This window comes from Oryx dammah, unplaced genomic scaffold (assembly GCF_014754425.2).
Source record: "Oryx dammah isolate SB20612 unplaced genomic scaffold, SCBI_Odam_1.1 HiC_scaffold_11, whole genome shotgun sequence".
In the NCBI taxonomy this organism is placed as follows: domain Eukaryota; kingdom Metazoa; phylum Chordata; class Mammalia; order Artiodactyla; family Bovidae; genus Oryx; species Oryx dammah.
Genome location: NW_024070195.1, coordinates 11,438,078 through 11,458,600, shown reverse-complemented (window position 1 = coordinate 11,458,600; position 20,523 = coordinate 11,438,078). Strand labels below are relative to the sequence as shown.

Genomic DNA, 20,523 nt, shown 5'->3' with positions numbered 1-20,523 from the left:
AAAAGCATCAATTCGTGCTCAGCTTTCTTCACAGTCCAACTCTCACATCCATACATGACCACTGGAAAAACCGTAGCCTTGATTAGACAGACCTTTGTTGGCAAAGTCATGTCGGTGGTTTTTAATATGCTGTCTAGGTTGGTCATAACTTTCCTTCCAAGGAGTAAGTGTCTTTTAATTTCACGGCTGCAGTCACCGTCTGCTGTGATTTTGGAGCCCAAAAAAATAAAGTCTGACACTGTTTCCCCATCTATTTCCCATGAAGTGATGGGACCAGATGCTATGATCTTCGTTTTCTGAATGTTGAGCTTTAAGCCAACTTTTTCACTCTCCTCTTTCACTTTCATCAACAGGCTTTTTAGTTCCTCTTCACTTTCTGTCATAAAGGTGGTGTCATCTGCATATCTGAGGTTATTGATATTTCTCCCGGCAATCTTAATTCCAGCTTGTGTTTCTTCCAGCCCAGCGTTTCTCATGATGTACTCTGCATAGAAGTTAAATAAGCAGGGTGACAATATACAGCCTTGACGTACTCCTTTCCCTGTTTGGAACCAGTCTGTTGTTCCATGTCTAGTTCTAACTGTTGCTTCCTGACCTGCATACAGATTTCGCAAGAGGCAGGTCAGGTGGTCTGGTATTCCCATCTCTTTCAGAAGTTTCCACAGTTTCTTGTGATCCACACAGTCAAAGGCTTTGGCATAGTCAATAAAGCAGAAATAGATGTTTTTCTGGAACTCTCTTGCTTTTCCCATGATCCAGCAGATGTTGGCAATTTGATCTCTGGTTCCTCTGCCTTTTCTAAAACCAGCTTGAACATCAGGAAGTTCATGGTTCACGTATTGCTGAAGCCTGGCTTGGAGAATTTTGAGCATTACTTTACTAGCGTGTGAGATGAGCGCAATTGTGTGGTAGTTTGAGCATTCTTTGGCATTACCTTTCTTTGGGATTGGAATGAAAATGGACCTTCTCCAGTGCTGTGGCCACTGCTGAGTTTTCCAAATTTGCTGGCATATTGAGTGCAGCACTTTCACAGCATCATCTTTCAGGATTTGAAATAGCGCCACTGGAATTCCATCACTTCCACTAGCTTTGTTCGTAGTGATGCTTTCTAAAGCCCACTTGACTTCACATTCCAGGATGTCTGGTTCTAGGTGAGTGATCACACCATCGTGATTATCTGGGTTGTGAAGATCTTTTTTTGTACAGTTCTTCTGTGTATTCTTGCCACCTCTTCTTAATATCTTCTGCTTCTGTTAGGTCCATACTATTTCTGTCCTTTATTGAGCCCATCTTTGCATGAAATGTTCCCTTGGTATCTCTAATTTTCTAATTTTGAGAGTACTGTAGTGGGTTGCTATTTCCTTTTCCAGCAGATCTTCCCGACCCAGGGTTTGAACCCAGGTCTCCCACATTGCAGGCAGACACTTTACCATCTGAGCCACCTGGGAACAGCGACTGTCAAATTTTCAAACTCAGTTGCAATTCCTCAGCTGCTTCCTGTAAACCAATCCTCTCAAGCATGACAGACTTGGACCTCCTTGGGATAACCTGGTCCAAACAGATCACCTGAAAAATGTGATTTTTTAAAAAATCTTTTTTAAAAACTTGTGGTTAAGTATGCATAAAATGAAATTTATTGTTTTTAAGTGTACAATTCACCAACATAAAGGACATTCACAGTGTTGTGCAGCTATCATCATCCATTCATCTGAAGAATGCTTTCTGTCTTCCCAGACTGAAACTCTGTACTCATGAAGCAGACCCTCTATTACCCCTCCTTCCAGCCCCTGACAACCATTCTACTTTCTGTCTATGAGTTGGATGGCTCTCAGTACCTCATATAAGTGGAATCATATCGTGTATGTCCCTTTGTGACTTATTTCATGTAGCATAATGTCCTCGAGATTCCTCCATGTTGTAAGACGTGTTAGAATTTCCTCCTTGTAAAAGGCTGTATAATATTCCACTGTGTGTTTGATGACTGCCATTTGCTCATTCACACTTGAGAGCATCCACCTTTTGCTTTTAAAGAATAAGACTGCTATGAACATGCATGTACAGATGTATGTTCAAGTCCTTCCTTTCATTTCTGTTGGGTGTATACTCAGAAGTGGGATTCCTGGATCATACGGTAATTCTGTGTTTAATTTTTTTAAGGGACTATCATACTGTTTTCCACAGTAGCTGTATCTGTACCATTTTACATTCCCATCAGTAATGCATAAGCGTTGCAGTTGCTCCACATTCTGGCCAATATATGGTATTTCTCTGGTTTTGTTTGTTGTTTTTGATAATAGCCACCATCCTCAGAAGTGCAAAGTGGTATCTCAGTATGGTTTTGATTTGCCTTTTCCTAATGGTTAGCGATGCTAAGCATTATTTCGTGTGCTTATTGGCCATTTGTGTATTTTCTTTGGAGAAATGTCAGTTCAGGTCCTTTGCCCATTTTTAATCAGGTGGTTTGTTTTTTGCCCTGGCACAGATGTCTCCCTGATTGCCTAGAAAGGTCACTGCTTCTCAAGGCTATTGGGCACTTACCCAGGGTTCTCTGGGGTAGCCTCTTCCCTTTACGTGTATGTCATGCAGAGATAAATGTAGAGATTTGCCCCTCTGGAAGATTCCACCTGACATTGAAAGATTTGTCCTTCCCACTTATTGTAAAGGAAGTTCAGTGGTAAGTGCTGCAGAAATAAGCCAGTTACTGCTTTTGGATAGTGTGTGATATTGTCATCTGACTTTTTACTAAGTAAAAATAAAATCTCTTTTGGGGAAAAGGAGGAAACAGAGATTCTGTTTTTCAAGTTCCTAGTATGATGATATTCTAGACCAGGGGTTGACAGACTCTGGCCCATGGGCCATATCCCGCCTCCTCTTGCTTTTACAAATAAAGTTTTATTGGCACACAGCCATGCCCGTTTGTATAGTATTGTCTATGGCAGCCTTTGTGGTATACAGTGGCAGACCTGAGTGGTTGTGACAGATTGTCACACCCACAAAACCTAAGATATTTGCTATCTGGCTCTTTTTACTGAAAAAGTTTGCCAGCCCTTGACTATTCTAGACATTTAAGAAGTACCGTTAAATAATCAATACAATTTAGTGGTGTTGAGAGCTGACCATTCACGCTATACTCGAGTAGTTTGAAAGCTGTAAAGCTCATGTAGATGTAAGAGAAAATGACTTTTGAGAATTTGCTGAACTCCAACTTTGTGTCCAGATGTGTTCTTTAATTAAGCCTTTTTTGTTTGATTGGGGCCTTAACTTTTGCATCTGGCACCACCAGGACTCCTACCCAGTGTGACTGAAATGTTTCTAACACAGGCAGCATTTTTTAAAGTTACAGTATCTAGGGGACTTCGCTGGTGGTCCAGTGGTTTAAGACTCCAACGCTTCCAGTGCAAGGGGAGCAGGTTCAGTCCCTGGTCAGGGAACTAAGATCCCACATGCCATAGCCAAAAAAAAAAAAAGTCACAGTATTTGATGCTTGCCTTTGCCCTGTGAAAGTCCCTATTTATACTAAACTGAAGTAGCTCTGATCTTTACGTATAGTAAGAGGAGTTATACTGCAGGGACATGCTGTGAAATGTACAGCACAGAAAGCTTGTGGCTTTTTACTCTAAAAATAGCATCCTGCTTCTTTTACCACTCCCTCCAAGCCAGAGATACAGCCTTGCTAAGGTAGTAATGGTCAATTTTGGAATTTTGAGATACCGTTGGTTTGCTGATTTTGTTTTGCTCTCTGTTCAACCCTTTAGCCATTCATGCAGTGAACTTATGCTAATTACTAACAGAATTGTTAAGGTGTATGGGAACGGACTTTGAGGAACTTATATAGTATGTTTTGGCAACTCAAGGATATTAAATATTCAATTTAAAAGGCTTTTATTTTAAGCATTGTAGTGTGTACATCTCAATCCCAAACTCCTAAACTATATCCCTCCTTTGCTGGATAACCAATAAGGACCTACTGTATAGCACAGGGAACTCTGCTCAATGACAACCTAAAGGGGAAAAGAATTTGAAAAAGAATAGATACATGTATATGTATAGCTGAATCACTCTGCTGTGCAGTTGAAACTAACAGAACATTATTAATAAACTCTACTCCAATATGAAAGTTTAAAAAAAGATTATTTATAATATCCTTTGAGATCATTGGAAATTCTAGACCTGCGCACACACAACATACACTCATAATCACCCACAAACACAGGCTCCCAGGAAATCATAAAGCTAGGAGTAACGTCTACCTGAAAATGCTTCATCACACTGAATGGCAGGTAACCATTCAGTACAATCCAAATAGGATCTCTATAATGGATGAATCCGGTGAGATGTCACATTTTGCTGTAGATATAATATTTATCTAAAGGTGAAATAGAGGCTTTGTCCCATTTTGTGAGGCTTACTGCCCCAACTAATAGTGAAAGTGTTAGTTTTCATTTGTTGTTGTTTAGGTGCTAAACATCTGACTCTTGCGGCCCCATGGACTGTAGCCCGCCAGGCTCCTCTGTCCATGGGATTTCCCAGGCAAGAATACTAGAGCGGGTTGCCATTTCCTTCTCCAGGGGATCTTCCCGACCCAGAGATTGAACCCAGGTGTCTTATGTCTCCTGCATTGGCAGGCAGGGTTCTTTACCACTGAGTCACCAAAAGCCCGTTGGTTTAGTGCTGATCTATTGAAAGCTTTATAGCCTTTTTTCTTTACTTTTTGAGAAGAAAAGTTGACTTCTTTCCCCCCGCCCCATAATCTAATAATCAGTATTTCTCTTCCAGATGTGGTTCCTAACCTATAGTGATTTTAATTACTCTCCTTGGAAACTGCTCCCCAAATACTCTCTCCTCCAGAGCTTAAAGGCTTTAATGTTGAGCACAGTTTGGTGAGAATCCCCTTGCAAATGATTTTCTTCAGTTGGTATGAGGGCAGTCTTTCCTTATTTTTGTATCTGTGTGTTTTTTCCCCCTAGGAACAGATTTTCATGGTATATATTTCCCCAAATCTTTTCAATTTGTACCATCATCTTTTCAATTTGTAGACACATTTTGGAATTCAGATCTTGCCCTTAGAACAACTGGGGGATCATTCATCTGCTCAGTAAGTGTGCCTTCTTATTTATGGCCCAATGAGACTTCATTCATTTCTGCATATTTTGGTTGTCTGCTGTTGATGCCAGACACTGGACTCGATGTTGGGAATACAGAAATAAATGATGTCAATTCCTTGCTCTCAGGGCTGGGCCGCAGTTGAGCGGGGGAAATGCAAACTCACCAAAATTTACAATGGAATTTGATTGTGGAGATGTGTACCACATGCATTATTAAGTCTGGGGAATTTGTAAGCTTACTTAAGTCTTTCAATTGAGTTAGACTGTGGATAAGTGTATCAGATGAGAAACACATAAATGGTATTTATTTACTCTGAGGTAGTAAATGGAAAAGTTGAACGAAATAAAATGCATCTATTATGACCACCGGGATCCAGCAAGGCCACTGCCTTTGTGCCACTATTCTGCCTGCACTTTCTTTGTATGTGGGTCATTAACATTGTGTTTAGGTCCGATGAGAGTCTGTTCCATCTTCTCTGATAGCTGAAGCAAAATGCCGATGAAGATCATTTGAGATCATCTCTGTGCTGTTGATTGCATGCTTGTGGCTCATAATCAGAATGATGCAAAGTAATTGTTCGAGCCACTTGCCGCGGCTCCGTTTTGCGTCATTGCAACTCTCAGCAGGTTGGTCCTGCTCCTCTGCCTGAAGCATGTTTGCCCAGCGCCTGTTGGATGGCGCGAGTCACCCTTCAGTGTTGTGGGTGACATTGGTTCTAGCATCCTCACTTGCCTCCCCACCTCTATTTTGTAACCTGAAAAAAGAAATGTCTGCTTACTTAGTGGGAGCAAGTGCTGGCTTTTGTGTTCACCAGAATGCTACGTACCAGGGCTTCCATGCAGAAATCCACATGCTTGTTGCCATAGTGCTCCTCTCTTTTTCTCTTTGGCCAGAAAAGCCAGGCAGACCTGGCTTTGAATTCTTGCTCTGTCACCTACTGGTTATGTAACCTTGGATAGGCCACTTGTCTTGAACCTTGTTTTCCTTATCTGCACACTGGGTCTAAGAGAACCTGTTTTACAGAGATTTTGTGAGGATTAAAGATAGTAGATAAGACTTGTTGGCATAAGTGTTGTTCAGTCACGAGGTTGTGTCCCATTCTTTTGCAACCTCGTGGACTGTAGCCTGCCAGGCTTCCCTGTCCATGGGATTGCCCAGGCAAGAACACTGGAGTGGTTCATTCCCTTTTCTTTCTTCAGGGGATCTTCCCGACCCAGGAATTGAACCTGTGTCTCCTGCATTGAAGGCATATTCTTTACTTCTGAGCCACTAGGGAAGCCCTTGTTGGCATAATTAGCCAGTAAATGGGAATAGTTAATATTAAGGAATCCAGTGCTTACTCAGGATGACATTATACAATGGCAACACAGAATTTTCCTAAATCAGTAGTCCAAAAATATGTTGTAAGTGTGGAATAGAGAGTATCAGCCCAGTTTTCCTAGCTACATCATGTTTACCAGAGACACACAATTGGATGGGGGTATCTTAGAATCTAAACCCTCATTTTCCACGGCTGGGTCTGCTCTACAGAATGTACTCTGGGCCAGACCACCTACACCATCAAAGGATGTACTCCAGGCCAGCCCACCTACACCATCAAAGGATGCAAAGGTCCCTTTGAAAGCACATTTAAGGACGTGTGTCATTTAGGTTCCACTGCATAAAAGAGACATTATACTGGATACTGCACAACACAGCCTGACCATCTGGTTTCCTCTCATGCAGAAAGCAGGGACCGCGACAGAGTGAAGCAAAGCAGAAACTCTGTCCCTTGAAGAAGTTCGTGGTTAGATCTAGGAACTTCTCACAAGCTCCTGAACTGTACCATCAAAAGAGATCTGTTAAACGTAGCTCACTCCATATTCCTCCATACAGTAAAGTCCCTAGAGGGAGTTGTGGAAGAGATGCTTTCTCTGCTTCTATCCAGAGCTAAAATTTAAGATCTAAGTTCTTATCTCCAGGTGTTGATGCTGTTACTACTCATGGACAACATAGAACAGTAGAAATCTCTTCTAAGAACATGCCCCCCCCACCACTAATTATTGCTTCCCCTAAAAGTCACATAAGCTGGACAAAGCATGAACTTTTCTTAGAACGTAGCGTGTGAAGTGTTTATCACCTGTGCATTTCTTGCGGGTTTCACAAGTCGAACTCTTGTGTTTCTCCACGTTTGGTCTCAGATACCAGAATTTTTCAGCTGGTATCTGATTTGGCATTTCTCTGCGGCCACAGTGTGTCCTGTCTTTCTTTCGCTGTGCTCTCTGGCGATTCCCCACCTCCTGCCTGCTTGTAGGAGCAGAGTTGGCAATGCATTAAAGGGTTCCATTCATAACTGGAGGAAGAGTTCACTCTACACTCTGCTGATCGTGGGGCTACCTTCACCTTCCCAGTTACAAGCTTCTCAGTCGAGGACAAGCATGTGTCGCGCAACTCAGTTAAGCTGTATCACATATGTTTTTACCAAACCAACCATTCTCTTTGAGAAGGAAATTAGATTAGAAATATCGAGACCGCACAAACATTCCCATTCTTGATATCTTTTAAATATGGTAAATTCTGATTTTTTAAAAAAAAGTTTTCTAGTTCGTATAATGTGATTATCATTTGTAGGTTCACACAGGAGTCTACAATTTCCAGTTTACTTCTCTCTGTACCATGAAGTCACTCCACCACAACTGGGCCTCAAACAGGGACACCTCTTGAACTTCAGGGTTAATGATTTTCACGCTTGAAAGAGGCACCTATATCCACTGGTAATCCTAGTCTTTAAAATTTTGTCCCCTTTCAATATATTGGAAACTCACTGAATACTGTGATTTGTGATATTATTCCCTGCAGTATATGCATCAGCTACACCCACTCACACCAGAACGATTTTTTGTTGTTAAGGCTTCTGATATTTATACACGCTGCCTTTCTCAATCTTGATGAAGATATAGAAGCAAAACAGTCACATGCTACCACAAGTGTAGTCGTTTCTCATCCATGTGGGATACTGATAAATCCTGTAAATTCAACAAATATGGATTTAGTGGTTCGTTTTTTTCATCGCAATACTCTTGTAGTCCTTACGCAATTATGATGGGGATGGATTTGTTGATGTTAAAAGAGGTTTGCAATAGAACAAGTAAAATATTAGACAAGAACAATATGAATGGTATCATAGAATGTTATAAATACATTATATGTATGTCTATAATTTTATTTATATAAGTATGTGTATGTTATATTCTGTATATTTGAGCATAGCTGAGAGCTTGCCGCTGTAGAAGTGAAAATGTTCAAAGTGTTATTAGTGGAACTTTTGCTGCTTTGTATTATCTGGGTTTTTTTCCTTCCTTATCTGTATTACCTAATTGTTCACGTGGGCGTGTGCCTAGTCGCTTTGGTTGTGTCCGACTTTTGTGACCCCATGGACCGTAACCCGCCAGGCTCCTCTGTCCATGGGATTCTCCAGGCAACAATACTGTAGTGGGTTGTCATTTCCCTCTCCAGGGAACTTCCCCACCCAGGGATCAAACGTGAGTCTCTTAAGTCTCCTGCATTGGCAGGTAGGTTCTTTACCACTGAGCCATCTGACAAGCCCTAATTGTTCACAGTAAATGGTTTTACTTTGTTTTCATTTTTCTCATCTCATTTTTGAGGGGGTGGAGAAAGAGAGAACACAATACAGATACCCACAGTTTTCTCTGCCGTGTCTTGTCATCACAGATCTGTAAACGTGTTCTGCTGCCCGGCATTAGGGGATTTTCTTTTTACTAAGTCTCTTCTGCGTGCCAAGGACTGCACTGAGAACCTGAGACATGATGTGAAGTTGGTAGTATGACCGCCAGCAATGCAAATAAGGAGAGGGTTCCGAGAGTTGATGTCCCCGGCATCACACAGGTGGCGGGTGACGCATCTGAGACTCAGATTCAGGTTTGACTCTGAAATCAGTGTGTGGGCTCCTGGTGAATCTCACTCTAGACCTCCTGTCTGCCTTGAGGAGGAAAAGGTTAATGTATGCGAGTGAATTATAAAGCGTTGCTTTCGAAAGAAGGCGCTCAGAGACTTCACCAGTGGGGCCAGGACCGCCTCTCGGGGATTGCCGTGTTTCCCTGCAGTGCTTTCAGTCAGCCTGTGAACTTCTCAAGAGGCAGGGTTATGTGCTCTCAGTACCCCTCTCCTCTCCCCGCACAGGCTGGTGGTCGGGGAGGGGGGGTTTCTCCCTGGGGCTGTGAAGGCAGCCTAGAAGATTCTGAGGCACCGAGTCTGGGAATCTGTGGCCAGTGGACACCTCCCCGGGAGGAGACTGTCCATCCAGCCCTCGAGGTCGCAGTGCTCCTTGCCTTTTAGGGAAAAGGAAGGAAAAGCAGTGGCTGGAGACTGGATCCCTGGTACTCTGGGATCGTGTGAAAATTACCAGTCGGGGGAGCTAGGCTCGCCTTGCCTCCTCCCCTCCTGAACCTGCAAAGCCGTCTTGAAAACAGCCTGTGGAAATTTTTAAAAACTTGGATCTTGTGCTGAGTTCCTTGGGTGATGCAGATTAAACGGTCTGTGGCTGTCACCGCCTTATCTGCCTTTGTCTTCCAGGCTTCCTCTTCCAACACTCACATCATCTCGGTTCTTTCCCACACTTTATCTCAGACACCGTGGCTTCCTCACGGGATTACTCAGTCCGCCTGATATGTGGGCGCCTCTCTGCCAAGTCCCCCTTCCCGTAGGAGCTTAATTATGGATCCCTTTGGGGTCATGGACTTCAGTGGCGGCGGGGGGGAGGGATGGATCGAGTTGTGGGTGCCCCATTTTGGGAGAAGGCAAAGTGACGTGATGGGATGCTCTGGTTACTGTGAAGACATCTTCCGTTAACCCCATTGTGGAGGTGAGACGTGGCGTTTTTAAAGGTCTACCTAAAAATGATTTCCCTGTCACCACTATATATGTGGACTATATATTGTATGGTCCGGCCGATCAAGATGGCTGTTCCCTTGATCTCTACATCGCCTGCCCGACCAGGCTCAGCTTCACTCACATGACTATCCAATCCCTTAATTACAGGCCTTAATCAGTAACTGCCTACGTACTTGCTCTGCCCTAACCTCTGGGTTTCCCTGGTAACTGGGGGAGTCCACCTGCCCTCTATTCCCCCTATAAATTGTAGCCTCCTCTCCCAATTAGTGAGAAGTGCGGACATATCCGTGTCTTGCTCATCGTCTGTCACACACGGGAAGCTGTCTCTCCAAGGCCTCGGTGGAGGACCCCCTTGTCCAGTAAACCAGATGTCTCTGTTGCTGTCTCTGGGCTCTTCCTCCCATCTTGAGCCTGGGCAACTACAAGGCTTGAAGACCCGCGGGATGCGGCCCCACGACACTCCTTTTTCAGAGGGTCACTCCTCCGGAGATAAAGAAATCATGCACATGAGTATTTTCTCCATATTAATTGTTCAGAGCGCCGTCTTTAAAATTCTCATACTCAGCCAAGCGGTGGGAGGTCCACGGTCTTCAGACATTAGCTGTGTGCCTAGTAAGTAATCAGGGGCCCGGTGCTAGAGGGTCTCATCTCCTTGGCCCGTGTCCCCAAGCCAATTTATAGGATGGGTTTAATGTTTTATTTTTAATCTCTTTTTCTCTTCCAGTTTTCCAAAGAAATTAGTCCATTTTCTGGGTGGAGAGAGACCAGACTGCTGTTTTCACAGGGTGAGTGATCCTTTGACACCTTCACGGGTGTTTTACTCGCCTCACTTAGTACGCACTTATAATCCGTAGGCCTTCTCCCACCTGGAACTGAGATACTCTTCCTACTCATTGCGTCTCCTCTTCCCTTCAGAGGGGAGGGTTCCCCCGGGTGTTTTTCTGCCATTTGTTTTGGCTGTTCATGGGTTTTGTCTCCTCTAAGTTGGTCTTCTTCGTTGCTGTTACCTTGTTCATCTCGCAGAAGGGATGAGAGAGGAAATTTCTTTTTTTTTTTTCCTCCAGTGGCTGATGCACAGAACCACAGCCGTGGGCAAGGAGAACCCATGCATTTTGTTCATGTGACATACTGTCTTAACACCACGAGAGAGAATAATAGGATGTGAGCACTAGATGGGACGTTAGAGCCTGTCTGGCAAAGCCCCTGTGTACAAACGGGACAGCTGAGGTCCCGAGGGCTTCGTTCCCCCGCCACCCTCTTCTGAGCCTAGATTATGAGGGAGGCATTGGACTCTCAGCTGTGTGCAGTCATGGCCCCTCAACCCCACACACAGCTGTCTTTTGAGTCCCAGTGACCCCTGAGGATACAGTTAACAGGTGGTTCAACCTGATGTCATCCCGATGGTAAAGAAGCCACTGTCAGTGCAGGAGAGGCTAGAGACCCAGGTTTGATCCCTGGGTTGGGAAGTTCCCTGGAGGAGGAAATGGCGACCCACCCCAGTATTCTTGCCTGGGAAATCCCATGGACAAAGGAACATGGCAGGCTCCATCCATGGGGTCACAGAGGCAGGCACGACTGAAGGCACCCTCACCACACCATACCTCCATCTTTCAAGACAAGTGGCAGGAGGAGCACTCACCCCTATTTAACTTTCTCATACTTGACTACTACCTAGAGTAGCTGATGGCGTGGAGGTACCCAGAACCATTTTTGTTTGGGACCTCATCGGAAAAGGCCTATTGTTTCTTTCCTTTGCGCCTTTCCCAAACCACCGCATTTGCAACACCCCGTCACGTGCTGGGACTCCGTGGTCCACCTGCTTCGCTGCTAGACTCTGAGGCGCACCTGCAGGTGTGTTCGGGCCAGCTGCAGAGCGGCATGCCCCCACCCAGGACTGCCTGCACCTGCAGAGCGGGGCTGAACAGGGTTCTTGCCGTGCTGTGCAAATTTGGCGTGCAGTCATAGACTCTCAGAGGAGCATTCCTTCTCTTTAAAAAAAAAAAAAAGGTATGCTTTTTACGTGAGAGTACAGTTGGGGGTTACCGTGGAGACTGTACAAATGTGGGCTCCCAGAAGGTGGACCGACCTGTGGTTCTTTCAAATCACCTGTGCCACACCTGGCTCTGGATCACCTTCATTTAGGTTGCCAATCTAAGTGCACTTATTTCCAAAACGTCTCATCACCTCTAGAGCTTGGTCCAAATCTAGTATTGAGAGCCCGTGTCCCTCATTGTATCCCACTTCTCAACTTAATCACTTTATCTTGACAAGCAGAGGGCTTCTCTTCAGCCCTGCTGGGAGTTCTTGTAAAGGAACTTGATTTTTCTGCTCTCAGGGTACAGAGATAGTCTGCGTTCTACCAGCATCCTGTATAGAATTTAGAACGTGGATTGCTGATTCACTAAGGAACTGCCTATCTCGCCTTCCTGTTACTCTAGAATTGATGTCTCTTGTTCCCACATATTCCCTGTGCATGAACTGTGCATCATTAGAAGTGTGAGGGTGTCCATTCCCTCATCTTATCCAGGAAAAGCTCAGAAGGTTTATCCCCCAGAGCACACCACTATAACGTGGAACACCGAGGCCTGCTGCTCCCTGGGGAAACTGGAGGGTCTCGGTGGAACCAAGAGATTGATCACGACTAAAGCAGGAGACGGTGAAGGGCCTTGGGAAAAGGCGGAAAGTGCTGAATTCCTTGCCTATTTTGTGCTGTTCTTTAAGTTAAAAAAGTGGTAGAGATGGGTATGACCTAAGAAATGGTGAAGCAGTAAGATAAGGACCACCTGAACCCACACTGAGCTGCTTACGGCAACTTCGGTTTGCTGCTGGGTTGAAGCAATTTGAAGTCCACAGTCAGGAGGCATCAAATCGTTGTCCCCAAAAACTGCATGTTGTTTGCTTTTACTGGTTGTGAGGAACCAAAAATATACTGAAGCTGTGAGTTTCTTAAAAAGCAACTCAGAGGCTGATCCCCACGCCTTGTGTTGGTACCACACAGTTTCACGTGCTGTGCAAGTGTTAAGCTTGTGAAACGGGTCCACTGGGCTCCAGCTCATGGTATTCGGTGGGGTTGGGAAACAGCAGCAGCATTGTTCCAGGGTCCAAGCTCCAACAGCGCCCGGCCTCCATGGTATCCCTTTAAGGGAAATACTCCTTCCAGTGCTGCGATTTTATTTGCCAGAGGCCAAGTAGCAGTGGCATGTATTGGTTCCATAGCAACATGTCTGTGCAGCCAGAAAAAATATCATGGCCGTGGCAGCCCGTGTGTCCTGAGCAGGATGAACGCAGCCCTGTGCCTCCCGCCTTTTTTTCCATGTTATCCCGGCCCGCCTTTCCTCTCCTGTAGAGAGTGTGGACTGGGTCATTGTTATCCTATCCGTCTCTGCTATCAACACTTGCCTCCTGTCCCCACCGAGCTGGGGGCTCAATGAGGGGAAGGCTGTGTCTGTAGTAAAATTCTGCGGGTCCCTGAGTGTGCTGGCAGAGAACTGCCCAGCTCGAGTCGGTGAGAGCCTGTTCTTCTAATCAGCCCTCTGGCCAGGAGGCCCTGGCAGAGGGGCATGGTGGGCAGAGTGCTTCCTGTACATGGCACTCAGCTGCTCCTGGCTGAAAGTGGACAGGGAAACAGGCCACATTTAACGTGGTCCACAGGGGGTTGAGGAGACCCCTCTCAGAGCAGTGCAAGGGCAGGCCCTGTAGGGCTGCACCCAGTGATCTGTTGCACATGGTGTATCTTCTAGGGGCTTCCACCAGAGGTGCAGTTTCTAAGTGCAGTCTCCAGTGTGTGTGGTGGGGTGGGTGGAGTTTTCACATTTCTTTGATGTTTTCTCATCTCTCAAATCCTCCATGGGGACTTCCCTGACTGTCCAGTGGTTAAGACTCTGTACTTAAAATACAGGGGGTGTGGGTTTAATCCCTGATTGGGGAACTAGGATCCCACATACCATGTGTGTGCCCCCCCAAAAAAAAATTCTCCGTGAAACCATTGTGATCACTCTGGGTAGTAGCAGATGCTTCCCCCCACCAAACTCCTGACTCATTTGAAAAATCTTTACCATCTATTTGACATTTGATTTGTATTTGCTTTTTTGATACATAACATTTTGGGGGCCTGAGCAGTCTTTTTAGGTAAAGAACCTAGGAGTCATCCTTCTCACTCTTCATCTTGTTAAAAATTATTTCTCTAATGCTCAGAACTGAGTCTTGTAGATAGTAACTATATCATTAATAATTTCTCCACGATAATGTTTTGGTCTCATCCAGCCTCATAAGGAAGCAATGAGGCAAGTGTGTAAATACTAAACGTTTTTCAATTTTTAAAAGAGAAAAGATAAATTCAAAAATTTCGTTTACTGGTGAGGTTTTAAAAAAAACATGTAGATAGGAAATCATAAGGTAAGACTATCTAAAGATTTCACGTTTCCTCTTCTTCCTCTTTGTGGCTACGGACCATGAACTGTGTACCCTAGGGTTTCACAGTGGCACTGAAGTCATCTCCCTTCTCCCCCAATATTTGCTATTTCTGTTGAATTTGCCTTATTATACCTCTTTAGCTAGACCGCTCAGTCAAACCCCAACCATGTCTTTGGAGCTATTAAGTAAGAGATTTGAAGGATTTTTCATTAAGATGACAGGTTTGATAGATTCAGATAGTGCTTCCTAATTTAGTTCTGAGGTCTGTTGAGGGAGGAAAGGTTTTTATTGTATGAAAACCTTTATTTTCAAAGAGTGCTCATTCCTTCCCAAGTCCTGAGCCAGCTGAGAGATAAGACAAGTGTAATAAGGCAGATGGAGGCAGGGCGAGCCTCTGGGACTGGCGACTGTTAACTGAGAAGTTGTATCTTAGGATGCGAATCTCAAAGAGCTTCTCTGGTCTGGGCTTGGTCGGTCTACCTGCAGGAAAGTTTTGAGCCTGTGGGCCACTGTCTGTGTGAAGAAGGAAGGGAAAAGAGAACCTAATTCTCCCCCTCCTACCCCTGTGGTAGTGTAATTCTGCCCAGTGAAGTTATGGTTTCCCAAGGAGAGGTGTGGTCCCCCCTGGCTTTAGCCCCCAGCCAGGTACCTCGCTCCACATCCCTGGGAAAAGAAAAAGGATGGAGTAGAAGGCCAGGAGGGTTTAGGGGAAATTCTTCCCATGGAAAAACAAAGGGATGGAGTCTGGTGTTGGCCTCTGGCTCTGCTCTCACCTGTCACTTTCTACACTTCTACAAATGGAGGGGCGGAGTCTGGTGTGTCCCCTGTTGCCCCCTGGCCGTCTCAACCTACTGGGTTTTCTTCCTAGCTCCTTGGTTTGCATATCTCTTAACTGGTTTATTGTTAGTCTCCTCTGTTAGAAGGTAGCAAAAGCAGCAATCTTCTCAGTATCATTAACTGCTGTGTCCCAGGACTTAAGGCAATACACTCACAGAGGAGGCATTTGATAAATCGTTGCTGGATGAATACGTGAATAAATGGTTTGTTGCCTCTTCTTACATCTAATTACTTGGATGTCTTTGTGCCTCATCTTGCCTGGCACGTACCTTATTCATATCATAAACTCAGGTCAGCTGTCAGTTCTCCATGGAACCTTCCAGCTTCCTTTCTTCCAGGGGAAAGGAGCACTTTCTTGTTTGTAGGCAGCCGCCAGGAGTTGTGTACACGTGAGTGTGTGCAGCTGTGTGTGCATGCAGGTCTGCCTTTTCTGTGTGTGTGTGTGCACGCACTTTCTGTATCTGGTTCTGTAACACTTCAGTTCACTTGTTTAGGTATCAATATTTAATCACCTTTACTGGATTGTAAACTCCTTAGAAACTGGGCAACCTCTTATTCATCCCTGTTTCTCTAATATCTGCCATCCAGCGGGTGCTCAGAAAATGATTCTAGCGTTTAGTGTGTATGCGTGCTCAGTTATCTCTGACTCTTTACGACCCTGCAGGACTTCATCCCGGCCAGACTCCTCTGTCCATTGAATTTTCCAGGCATTGTTATTTCCTCCTCCAGGGCATCTTTCCAACCCAGGGATCAAACCCACGTTTCTTGTGTCTTCTACATTGCCAGGTGGGTTCTTTACCACTGCGCCACCTGGGAAACCCCACCACTGTGTCTTAGTACTTAACTTCCTAAGTACCTTACACATATTAATATATGTAATTCTCACAACAACCTTACTAGATATATTTTTTTACTCTCACCTTATAGATAAGGACACGGGGGCATAGAGAGATGAGGTGACTAGCCTACGGTCTCACAGCTAGTATGTTTCCATAGCTGTTATCATTGCTGGTCCTTAGGACTGTTTAAATGTACAGATGAAGGAATAGGAAGCCCAGACACATATCATTAAACAGGACCACAGACGCTGGGATCAACACAAATAAGAGATGATCACCAAGCCAACCTACGATTAGTTGACAAAGAATCCTGAGGCCATGCTGACAAAGGCCCCAGGTGAGTCCCTAAAGTTTTATAGTAGCTATTGTGCTTAATTCCTAATTATCCATGCCAGTGGAATGGCATTAGTTACTGAAAGTAAATAATTGTCATTATATTAGGGGGATTATTTCTTAATGGGAAAATGTTAAGTCATCAATTATGAGTTGAACAGTTGCTGTATGCAAGGCTCACTGCTAAATTTAGGGGGATTGGAGGGTGAAGAGGAGAGCCCTGTGAGTAGAAACAAAGGTCACCATGTTTAAGAGGCTCTTGTTAAAGAGGCATGATGGCAGGTAAAGTTAAGGAAATTTAAAAAAATAAAGGGCAATGAGTATAAGGATGATCACAAGGCATTATTACACTATTACACATGATTAATTGCCAAATGTTGATAGTAGAGGAAATAAAAGCCATCGTGTTAGTCAGGACAGGATGGGCTTGTGCTGCAGAGAGTCTATCCTGCACTCTCGCTGGCTTAAAGCAGAAGTTCCCTCCTCCCTCATCGAGTGTGCAGTGGATCTGGTGTCTCTGCAAGACCCTATTCTTCACGCATAGCTCCCCAATGCGGGCTGCGTGGATCTTTCCAACCTAGAAGCCTTCCTCATGATCACAGAGGAAAGAGAGAACCTGCAGGATTGTAGCAGTGATGAAAGCATTGCCCTGCGGAGGGCATGTGCCCCCTGCTATGTTCTAAACACGGCATTCAGTCTTTTATACGTAAGCTCCCATCTTTCGAGTCTGCTCATTCATTTTTGGTTTTCTTCCACCCAGCACACAGTAGGTGCCTCATGAATATCTGTAGGGTGAAGGAGTGGGTGAACCTAGGGATGGAGTGTCACTCATCCCTGATCATGTTTGTAACAGGAATGCACGTGCCAGCCCCCAAACCCAGAACTGAAGAAGTTAAGCCTGCCTCAATGATATTGACTCAAAAGAGGATTAATAATAATAATAACAGAGCTAACATTAGTTCATCATGGTGAGTGGAAAATGATGAAGACCTGGGCAGGTTAGATCCAAGTCAGCCGGGGGTTGGGCTCCACTCCCCAGCCTTCCAGGCTTCAGCGCTGTCTCGGCCACGTCACTGTCTGTCTGCAGCCCGACCTCTCTGTTCATGTGTTACGTGATTGTCCTCCTAGCCTGGTTCCTCCTGAACAAGGTAGAGATGACTATCCTCCTTTAAAAATGAAGACACTGAATTAAGGAGAGGTTAGCTTGTCCGGAATGCTGCTGGAATTCCAGTCCAGGGGTATCTGACTGCACTCCGGCATCAGGCTGTCGAAAGTGTACCTGCTACCCCCTCATCCTGGGGTTGGCAGACCACAGCATCCTGCTCCAGGTCAGTGGAGAAGGGGCATCTGCAATGAAGTCGCTCAGTCATGTCTGACTCTTTGTGACCCCATGAACTACAGCCTACCAGGCTCCTCCGGCCATGGGATTTTCCAGGCAGGAGTACTGGAGTGGGGTGCCGTTTCCTTCTCCAGAAGGGACATAGCTGAACAAGGCATAGCAGCCAAATGTGAACAATGAGTTGGAAGCTCTGGGTGTGAATCCATATGGGCAGTGGTGCACTCAGAGAGAGAAGTGGAAAGATTGTACTGGAAACGTAGGGTGGGGTCATACCATGGGTGTGAGACTAAAGAATGTGCCTTTCAATCACATCTCCGGATGTACTATTTGATCCAGAGAAGCCTGAATGCTGGAGAACCCATGAATGCAGTTTCTCACAGATTCTTGAAAATGGTGCTTGTTTGTTTCTGGGTTGGGGGCAGGGACATGTCATGGAGGGGAGAGGGAGGGCTCTGAGTACATACAGTTTCAGCATGAACAGGGCAGTGCTTGTGGACACAGTCTTAAAGTGGAGGTTGGTAGTCACTGGATGTTTCTCAGCAAGCTGGTGATGGAACCACTCCTGTTTCAGTGAGATTAGCTTTATAACTGTGTTCACAGTGTAGGAGGTAGTGAGGAGAAAACCAGAGATGGGGCCCATGATTGGAAGGTTATTACAGGAAAAGGATATAAGATTTTGAAAACTTGGGAGCGTTATGAAGGGGCAGATGTGGTCGACTCTACAAGGAAAGAGTTGACGAGGACAGGGTGACTGTTTGGATGTAAGAAGCAATGGAAGGAGTCAGAGATAATGGACTTGAGCCCAAGTAGCCATTGAAGTTATCCTATGTTATATATATTTTTGAGCTTATTTTAATGACATTGTCATTCTGTGAGTTGAGGCTTCTTGGGTAGAATAGGAGGATCGCCTTAGATTAGGATAAGCCCCCTTTGAGTAACTGAGTATTGTCTTGACCCCAACTTTTTCACATCTCTCTTCCTTTGCTGCCCTGCCCTCCCCAAGATCTTGGATCAGTTCTTAAATCAGCAGCAAAGTCATCAGGTTACAATTTCATCTCCATTCTGGCCCTCTGGTGGAGATAAAATGGCTTAAACATGAGCGAGAAAGTAGAATTTAATGTTGGGGCATCTAGTTGCTGATGAAAGAGGCCTTGTGGTCTATGCTCAGAACCGTGTCTCTCTTTCCTGCTGGTTTGCCTCATTACCAGACACGAGCTCCCACGGCTCTGGGAGGTGCGTGGTAACATTTTGCTGGTCGGTCAAATTTGTGTAAGCTGACAATTCATCTGAGCTTCACCAGGTCACTGCACACCATTTTCTCTTTTTTGGTCTAACAGGAGAGTGCCAGTTTTGATTTGAAGGAGAAGAGAGAGGAGGCTGTTTGATGGGAGAGAGGAGGAACACTTTGCATTCCCCTTTTACTTCCTGGGACCCGTCCTGTCACATTTCATAGGCTCCTGTCTCTGATGGTCGAGGACGGTCTAATGAGAGGAGCAAAGTGCATGGCCTGCACACAAGTTAAACGCAGCTCCCAGAACCAGGCTGGGTGCCGGATTCCTGGGACTCAGGCGTTCATCAGCCCCAGTCTCTTTTCCTTGAGTGTTACATCTCTCTGGAGAGATGCTTGCAGGGGAGAAGAAACCTCCTAACTGCTTGCCTTTATTCTCTGCTTTCCGCATGGGTCTTGCAAAGCAGGCATCTCCAGCCAGGGATGCAGAAAGTGTGATAAGAGGAGGAGGCCTTCAGGTTGCCATCCCTCTTCCTCGAAGGCCCTTGACCTTCCTGATGCTTCCCTTGCTAGGTAGACCCTCCTGCTTGCTCTTGTTGACATCTGTACTGCCTCTCTATGAAAGCTTTCCCCTTCTTCAAACTTCAAGGGTCCCAGTTGACATGGAGATATCTGGCATTCCTCCTCATTTCAAGCCCTCTTGCCAACCCATAAAATCACCACAGTTTGTTGGATTGATTCTTAAGTAATATTCATTTGATATAGCAAGATGGTCAGAAGCCTAGAATATGTCTGGGATGGGGGAGGGTGGACATTTGGACAGAAAGGCTGAACTACGTATAGATTATGACGTGTTTCAGGGAGAAGGTGGAGGTAAGCTTTGCTCCCCATCTTGCAGAGTTTCAGTTGTTACTAGAAGATTGTAAACGTCTCAAGTTTCCAGTGATATCTATGTTCTTTTGATGTACTTTGCAGAGAAACTCAAGCAGGAACAGGCTTCAGAATAAGCTAACTAAAGCATCGCAGGCTTTTGATCACTTTCCATTAGCACGAACAATAATCTCTGTCCTGGCAGATTTTGTTTGAAAGGGCGTTCACTGTTGAATGAAGATAAACATATTGCTGGGTATTTAAGACATCTTCTCAATGCAGGGACTGAAAAATTCATACATGAGATTAGCTCTGTTGCCAGAAAGGGGATTCTCAATGGCCCAAACATTTCCCTAGCCATTGGCGGAATTTTGGAAATGTGCTTTGCTAAAAAGAACAGATACTGAACAGATATGTCACTTACAAAGCCTTCTGTTTCAGCGGTGAGTCCCAGGGGCCTCTTAACCACATCGTTGCTATGCAATATTTGGTCAAAGATCTACGTTTAAGGAGGACATGTGATCTCAGCCACTGACAAATTCCTAGAAAGTGATGCTGGCTGTTCGTTGTTCTTTAGGTGGTGGCAGTGGGGTGCGGGAGGACCTGAGCCACTCTTCCGGTCACTGTTGTAATGCATATTCTTCTGTTGCTACTGACCTGGGCTTCGA

At 45.1% G+C, this 20,523-nt stretch overlaps 1 protein-coding gene across 6 annotated transcripts in view; it reads left to right on the top strand.

The window, feature by feature from the left end:
* Positions 1–20,523, top strand: part of ATXN1 (ataxin 1) — a 412,241-nt gene that overhangs the window by 220,995 nt on the left and 170,723 nt on the right. For all 6 annotated transcript variants that reach the window (XM_040249310.1, XM_040249304.1, XM_040249307.1 and 3 more), the window contains one exon: positions 10,721–10,781. The gene's annotated coding sequence lies outside the window, so the exon portion shown is untranslated. The remainder of the gene's footprint in view (positions 1–10,720; positions 10,782–20,523) is intronic.